Source organism: Podarcis gaigeae, assembly GCF_964106915.1.
Source record: "Podarcis gaigeae genome assembly, chromosome: 11".
In the NCBI taxonomy this organism is placed as follows: domain Eukaryota; kingdom Metazoa; phylum Chordata; class Lepidosauria; order Squamata; family Lacertidae; genus Podarcis; species Podarcis gaigeae.
In genome coordinates, this window is record NC_139687.1 from 18,857,298 (window position 1) to 18,865,774 (window position 8,477).

Here is an 8,477-nt window from a genome sequence, read left to right on the forward strand (position 1 = left end):
AACACTAGTCATGGTGCTACCAAGACTGCAAACAGAGCAATGAGATAATGAGTCATTCAACATGATTTCTTAGGGTTTGCTTGTTTTTTAAAAGAACTTTCAGCCTTGTATAGTTCTGGGGCCGCTGGACTCTTCTCTGCCTGCTGTTGCTATCCTTTGCTGAAATCCCCGCTAGCCTCAGATCTCTTATGCTTCAGAAACAAGTAGTGCTTTCTTACAGAGCTACATACTGATGCTCAATGGTATCACAGCCACTAAGAGATGCTTGATCAGAGTCCTATGCAAATCATACTATTATTTTATTCTCCTGTGTGCTGTCTCCATTCATACACTCTGAGCACAGCCTAGATAATAATCTGTAATCAATAATTTATGTAACGGGGTGAGTCTCTCTTTCACACCAACATCCTCACATCCATGAATTATTCACATTTATTTTATAATAGCTTTTCATTTGTCTAACCCCATGGCATTAAAATACATACATGGTGAGCAAAATTTCACAGTCTGTCTTAAAGTCATGGAACCTAGAAGTTAATCCACTGTTGACAAGTCTGGGTCCATCTTAAACTCAGGGTTAAGTGCAGTGCACTGTGATCCAAAACATTTTACTTAAAAGTAAGTTCTGTTGTGTTCAGCTTCAATCTAGATTCTGCCTTGAGTGCACACACTCCAATAAGATCACAACTCATTACCAGCATGGTCATAGGATTACAGTCTGAAGAAATACTTATGGAACATGGAAACAAAGGATCTACTTAAATACTGAAATTGGATCACACAGGGATCAGGCAAAGCAAAACTCATTTTATCCAGTCCCCTGCCTCAAAGCAAAAATCCTATACATATGACCTTCTCAATCAATGATTGTCTAACTGATCCTTTGTTGGTGCCCTTCAGCTGTTGTGGACTACAGCTCCCACCAGCCTCTGCCACATGCTGCCTTGGGCTTATGGGAATTGTAGTCCAAAACAGCTGGAGGGCATCAGGTTGGGGAAGTCTGGTCTAAACTTTTCTTCAGAACCTCCCAGAAAAGAGATCTCACAACTCTTGTAAAAGCTATAACATCTGTCCCAGAGATGAACTACTCAGCAATTCTTCTTACTGTTTAGCCTAATTCTAGGTCTCCTTTCCTTTAAACCAATTTATTCTCATCTTGTCTTCAGTGAATAGGGTAAACTTTTCCTCCCTGTAAATATTTGATTATTCTGGATCCTCTTATCATCTTGGAAGCTCTCCTATGAATAGTTTCCAGTTCATAAGCACATCGTGCCTAGAATGGAATTGAACTAACTACAACAGAAAGGAATAGCTCTTGCTTGCATCCTTCAATGGGTGCTTCAGTCTTGCAGGGCAAGCAGACAGCATATGGCCCAAGTGAGGACTGAGAAGAGAGTGGGCAGAAACAGGACCATGGACAGCTCCAAGATGCCCAGTTGACTGCAGCATTCTCCTCCTGAAGCATCTACAGGTGTTTTTGCAGAGAGCTAGAACCAACCGAAAGCCTTATGTTGACTAGGAAGACCTGAAATGTGGTAGACTCCATCTCACTGGTGGAGCTGGCTAGCTGGCTGAATAAAGGACCACAACCTTATTCTGTTAGGCTGCAAAGACCAAGGTATTCCAAGGGACGCATCTCCTGAGTCAGAAGATGGTACTGAGGCTTTGTTTTGTGGTCCCTCACCCAGGAAGTAGCTTGATCACTATCCACATCAGAGTCCTCCATTGTACAGTGTACCTGAAGTTGCTTTGGGGTTTTGGCACACATGACATAATTGACTGATGAAAGGTAACATTCTTGGCAGTATCTGCGATCAATTAGGCTTTAGGTATACGGGTATGGATAATACCATACTCTGGATCCTTCAAATGTATGTGAACAATGTCCCCCATGGGACACAAAGAGTTCTAACACTTTAGAGACCAACTAAGTTTGTTATTGGTATGAGCTTTCGTTTGCATGCACACTTCTTCAGATATCTGAAGAAGTGTGCATGCAAACGAAAGCTCATACCAGTAACAAACTTAGTCGGTCTCCAAGATGCTACTGGAAGGATTTTTTTTATTTTGTTTCGACTACGGTAGACCAACATTGCTACCTACCTGTAACTAGTTCTAGCACTGTAACTTGTGATGTCCAATGAAGCTGAATGTTAGAAGATTTAGGATAAATAAAAGAAAGTACTTCATCATGTAGCGCATAGTCAAACAATGGAACTTGCTCCTGCGGGAGGCAGTGATGGCCACCAACTTGGATGGCGTTACAAACAAACATACGTACATAATTTTATCTGTATGCCACCTTTCCATAGTTCAAACCATGCTCAAGGCAGCTTATTTCCAAATATTTTTTCACTCTCATAATATGCCTTTGTTTTCAAAACTGGAAGCTTTACTAGAACATTTGGGAAGGGGGTGGCTGCCTTACAATACACACATTAGTCCAGGAGGTGTGGATCAGACCAGTTTCTATTGGAATTTATAAAGTTCAAATTCCTCAAGCACCCTTAGAATGTGATAGTTCCTATTGGATCATCTGTGAAGATGTCTTTGAAAAATGAAGTCCTACTTCTGGTCTATATGTTCCCAATAGGTTTGAAGCTAACACGCCTTCCAATTCCTGTCTGCCATAATTTAATTTCCTTCGTTCATTGAATTGCTCCTGTTGTACTATTATATCAGTGAGATAAGAAGCAGGCCAATAATTCCTTTCTTCCTCCCTTCAATTGCATATTAACTCTTCATTAAAATGCACCCTCTTGATAAAAGTACATTTTCCTGAGGCTGGGATGTCATCAGCATTTACATATATATGGTTCTCTCTACTTCAGTTCCTTTCTAACAGGCACTTTCAGCACTGTAAGTCAACCTACAATTTTTCTTTACGCAACAGCAAAAGAATATTTTCCCCTGCATATTTTTCAATTATTATTTTCCCCCATTGCCAGAAGAGGCCAAGTTGCTTCTCCCTAAAGAGCTCTATTAAAATGCTAATAACAGTCCCCACTAGAAGTCCATTTGTTAAGTGATGGGCAGAGATTCTTAGTTCAGGGTTTAGTGAGGAATACAAAATTGAAAATCGTAAGTTCCCCAAACATCCAATTGTTAAATGCTCCAAAGAAAGAGGAGGATGAAACACGGAGGGTGTGCATTTTGCGCAGTATGGAAATTACTGCTCTAATTACTACTGGGCTGTCAAAAAATCTGAGAGGTAAAATAATGAGGAAGTACCCTCCCGGTCTTGATCAAAATTTATTGTTTTGGCAGAGGCCAGGGTTTGGAAACCTGAGATCGGGGAGTCAAATGAAGCCATTCTTAACCTGAAACTGTTCTTAACTTGAAGCACCACTTTAGTGCCGCCGCACCGCCAGAGCCCGATTTCTGTTCTTATCCTGAAGCAAAGTTCTTAACCTGAAGCACTATTTCTGGGTTAGCGGAGTATGTAACCTGAAGCATATGTAACCTGAAGCGTATGTAACCCGAGGTACCACTGTACTTGAAAATATATTTGAGCTCCATTGTTCTAGTCTCTGGTCACATAACTCAAACTTCCTTTTGCTAGCAATGCTCTGGGACTTAGGGGGCAATCCAAATGGACAGGTGGGACTTTACAGAGTGGCAACATCACTACCATAAACACAGCCTAGCTGTGCACAGCAACCCAGAGGGAACATGGGGGCAGAACAAATGCTATGCCAGCCTGCTGCTAGACCAACCATCAAGCCTAAATTGGGCCTGCTGCCATCATGCTATCTCAGTGCAAATGCTCAAGGCTCAGCCCCTCCAGAATTTCCTGTTTCTGGGTCTTCTGCTAGAAGGCCTTCCACCTACCCACATGGTGATATTACCTTGTGTCGATTGCAGTAGTCATTGTATCACCACCTTGCTAATTGTTTTATTGTTTCACTCTATCAGTGGCAGACAGGCACACAGGCTGGGGGTGAGGGAAGCATAGGTATTTGATCTGGGTAGAGGGAACCCAATTTTCTTTTCTTTTTTTAAAAAATATACTTTTCAGGTTTATACATTTCACTGATTTTACCATCATTACAGTCAAAGCTGGACTTCCTTCCCCCTCTTTCTGCGGTTCCTTAAATTTATTTTTAATGTCTTCTGCATCTCCAAATGTACTTATTTGCTCATTTATTCATCTTCTTTAAATATATACTCTTATGAAAATGCAGGTTATTACAATAATCCTGCCAATGTTCTTATCTGTTTACAATTTATTTGTAAATATTCAATAAACCATTTCCATTCTTGTATATAAAAAAAGCTTGTTGCCTTGATTTCTTATTCTTCCGGCAAGTTTCGTCATTTCTGCATGTTCCATAAGTTCTTGTATCCATTCTTCCTTTGTTGTCACTTCTGCTTCTTTCCAGAGGGGGAACCCAATCTTTCCCTTCCTCCCACCTGCAGCATGGCACGTGGAATGTTGAAGTGCTCCACCAGTCCAAAAGAAACAGTAACATATAGTGGTGGACGTGGGTGGCACTGTGGGTTAAACCACAAAACCTAGGACTTGCTGATTAGAAGGTCTGCAGTTTGAACCCCCTCGACGGGGTGAGCTCCTGTTGCTCAGTCCCTGCTCCTGCCAACCTAGCAGTTCAAAAGCACACCAGTGCAAGTAGATAAACAGCTACCACTGTGGCGGGAAGGTAAACAGTGTTTCCATGTGCTGCTCTGGTTTGCCAGAAGTGGCTTAGTCATGCTGGCCACATGACTTGGAAGCTGTATGCCGGCTCCCTCGGCCAATAAAGCGAGATGAGCGCTGCAACCCCAGAGTCACCCGCAACTGGACCTAATGGTCAGGCGTCCCTTTACCCTTTAACATATAGTGGCATGATGTCTTTAAGACTCTGAGGGGAAAAATAGTGGTGTTATCTAACATGTCACACACATACATCTGTGCAGCTGGCTGCCCCAAATTTCAGTGGCTCTGCTCTGACTCTACCCGATCTAATTTGCTCAATTTCCCTCAGTTGCACTAGTAGATACTCACCCAAGTTTTAACTGTAGTGGAATTCTGAATTGCTCATCCAGCATTACTCCTGCTATTCTATCAGTTCCCTAAGGTCAAAAGACGAGCTTCAGAACAGGATTTCTTGGCAACTTTGGAAACCTGGCAATCTTGGCAGCTTGCATTCTCTGTTGAGGCTGCAAGCGCCTTAAATTTCTATAGAATTTGTAATGATCCTGTTTAACACTATCTGACATTAGATAGGAAGGAGGCACACATGACCTTGATTAGACTGGAAGTTTTACATAACAAGAACTGTTAATGAATATTCCATGTCCCCATGTATATTTCATCTATGTGCTCCATTTAATTAGTGGTATAAGCTTATCCATTGTCTATATTAGACCACTAAATGATGCATTTCTGTTCAGTAACTTCCTGATTCAATAACGTTTTAACCAGAATTTATCAATGATACATTTCTCCCCCCCCCCTTAGTTTATTGGGGGGGTTTTTATAAACAAAATTGCGAATATATTTCTCATAACACCTAAAATGAAAGCAGCTGTGAACTTTATGAATCTGGTGGTTTATTAAGTGTGATTTAACAAATGCAAATTTCTCTGTTTTTGCAAATTTGTCCAGTCTTTTGTGGTATATTAGAGACATTGTGAAAACATCTTCTAGAAGAGCATTGCAAACTTGCCACCCTGTGGCATGTTTGGGCCTTCAGTCTCAAAGCCCCATTAGGAATCCCCCCATGGAAAATGCCCAGCATGACCTCTATGGCATGGGCCTACAGGTCCGACACCCCAATATAATTTGTGATAGAAAGCAGGAATCAACAGACCTTCTGTCCAGTCAGGATGCAGGTGGCGCTGTGGTCTAAATCACCAAACCTCTTGGGCATGTCGATCAGAAGGTCGGCGATTTGAATCCGTGCGATGGGGTGAGCTTCCATTGCTCTGTCCCAGCTCCTGCCAACCTAGGAGTTCAAAAGCACACCAGTGCAAGTAGATAAACAGCTACCACTGTGGCAGGAAGGTAAATGGCATTTCCATGCGCTCTGGCTTTTGTCATGGTGTTCTGTTGCTCCAGAAGTGGTTTATGTTGGTTTCTGCTTCCTTCACTGAGCAGCGAAGTGCTTGTCACAAGACAATGTTTACATTCCACAGTCAAGTGCTGTTGGGTTTTCTCACGGGAAAGGAGACTGGATGTGACGTACACCGGTTTCCTGTTTTTCACTGTTCTTTGCAGTTCAGTGATTCTCTCCGTGCTTTAGAGGAGAGAGGATGCCTTTCTCTGCTCCGGCAGAGGGAAGATGTTTTTCTGTAAATTACCAGCTTTGAAGTGTAAATAAAGTAATATAGAGCATGTTGGCACATACTTTTCATCATTCCGCTGTGCACTGGACACTGCTTATCCCCAACATTTGGTTCCGGGCCCAGAAAAACGCAGTGTTTTGAGAATGGACTCCAGAAGTCGGGCTCCTGGCAAAGGAACAAAGGAGCAAAGAATTGGAGTGCCGGCAAAGGATCGGAATGCAGAGGGCCGGATCGGACGATATCTCTGCGCGTCAAGATGATTTGATGAGGTATGTGCTACAGCTCCGGGCAGCCTGCCAGCTTCTAATTAATGGCTTTATGGCTGGACTTTGAACTTTTATAGCCGGTTTTGCCGTGGCACAGGCAAAAGGCTAGAAGGATAAATTTTTCCTATGCTGGGGGATATCGAAAGTAAAGCAGCTGCAGCAGTGTCGCAGCATGAATTTAAGACAGCAGAGAGAACTTTCACTTTTGAACTTGCCTTTGGAATGCGGTTTGAAGCAGCTGCAGATAAGCAAAGCAGTTAAGCAGAAAGGCACAGGTTCACAGGCAGAGGCTGTTTTGAATTTGCTTTTGGATTGAAGCAGCTGTACACAGACGCAGCATGTATAAAGCAGCCTGATTTAAAGCAGCAAAGATGACGCTAAAGGCTAATGCCAAAGTCATGATGGCCCTTCAGGATGCTTGTGGGATTCCTAAGCTCAATAGGAAGAACTATGCGGACTGGGTTCTCTATGCAGAGGCTATTCTGCGGAAAGAGGGTCTGTTTAAAGTTATTACAGAGACCCCCCCAGCTCCAGTTACAGATGAATGGAAAGCTATGGATTCCAAGGCAAGGGGAACTCTTACGTTGATAGTATCCCCAGAAGAGCTCTGTCTGTTGCGTGATAAGACCTCAGCCAGAGAAATTTGGGACGCTTTGAGAGAGGCTCACTTGAGGACAGAAGCTGGGTCCACAATGTTTTACTTTAACAAGCTGCATAATATGGCTCTTGCTGAAGGTGGAGATGTGCGTATACATCTGATGGAGATGCAGAATCTGAGACATGAGCTGCAACAGAGAGGACTCAACTTTCCAGAGGAAGTGTATTCCTTTATGATACTACAATCTTTGGGTTCAGGTTGGGAGTCTGTTGCGACTCAGATTGCTGTACAGCCAACTGCTCAGCTAACAGTGGACTATGTTACTGCCGTGATATTGAATGAAGCGGATCGCCGGGGTGCTAGCTGCATCAACAAGGGGGAGACTTCACAGACGTCATCCCATAGTGCAGTGGAACCACCAGATGGCGCCAAAGCTTTGAAGGCAGTGAAATGCTACACGTGTGGACGTCTAGGCCATATGAAGAGGGAATGCAGAAATCCCAGGGCCAAGACAGAGCAGCGCAGCGAAAGCTCATCGCGTGGAAAAGGCCGAGGCAAAGGTCCAGTGTCCAGGACAACTCAGCACAAGGCAATGGTCTCACGCTTCACTCCAAAAGTTGCAGAGGTCCAGAAGACGTCTAGATCTTTCTTCGTTGTTGATTCAGCGGCGACCCATCACATGTGCAACGATAAGCGACTGTTCGTGTCTTTTACACCGCAGGAAGGTGCGATTCACCAGGCGGATGACCACACAATCCCCAGTAAAGGCTACGGAACTGTTGTTCTTCACAGTTTGGACTTATCGATACAGGATGTGCTTTATGTGCCAGATGCCAAGCATAATCTGCTCAGCGTTGGACAGCTGAATGAGCGGAAAATTGACGTTTCCTTTAAGAACAAAAGGTGCATCATCACAAAGAAAAATGATTATGTATTGCATGCTGAATATGTTGATCGTTTGTATGTTTTGTATTTTGATGATGTTGTGCAGGATGACACTTGTTGCATTGCAGGTTCTAACAAAAGTTTGCATGCAGAATGTATTCACGATTTTCATCGAAAATTTGGTCATTTGCATTTTGAGGCAGTATCTAAAATGCCTGCCTTGGTTGAAGGTATGACTATTAAACCCTGCAGGTACCACATGAAGTGCAAGGCATGCGCAGCAAACAAGGTAAAAATGGCTGCGAAAGGTAAGGTGTCTAGTAGGCAAGCTACAGAACCATACCAGGTTGTTCATGCTGATTTGGTTGGACCACTAGCGCCCTCTTTGGGTGGAAACAGGTACTTCATGGTTCTCATTGATGCATTTTCCAGGTATATTTATG